We start from the raw sequence: 488 nt of genomic DNA on the forward strand, positions 1-488 counted from the left end.
CCAGTAGAAACCACTTCAGACCCAGTCAGTCTTAACAGAAACCAGTTCAGACCCAGTCAGTCTTAACAGAAACCAGTTCAGACCCAGTCAGACCAGTAGAAACCAGTTCAGACCCTGTCAGTCTTAACAGAAACCAGTTCAGACCCAGTCAGACCAACAGAAACCAGTTCAGACCCATTCAGACCAGTAGAAACCAGTTCAGACCCAGTCAGTCTTAACAGAAATCAGTTCAGACCCAGTCAGACCAACAGAAACCAGTTCAGACCCAGTCAGTCTAACAGAAACCAGTTCAGACCCTGTCAGTCCAACAGAAATCAGTTCAGACCCAGTCAGACCAACAGAAACCAGTTCAGACCCAGTCAGTCTTAACAGAAACCAGTTCAGACCCAGTCAGTCTTAACAGAAATCAGTTCAGACCCAGTCAGACCAACAGAAACCAGTTCAGACCCAGTCAGACCAACAGAAACCAGTTCAGACCCAGTCAGACC

Source organism: Austrofundulus limnaeus, unplaced genomic scaffold (genome assembly GCF_001266775.1).
Source record: "Austrofundulus limnaeus strain Quisiro unplaced genomic scaffold, Austrofundulus_limnaeus-1.0 Scaffold3137, whole genome shotgun sequence".
Classification (NCBI taxonomy): domain Eukaryota; kingdom Metazoa; phylum Chordata; class Actinopteri; order Cyprinodontiformes; family Rivulidae; genus Austrofundulus; species Austrofundulus limnaeus.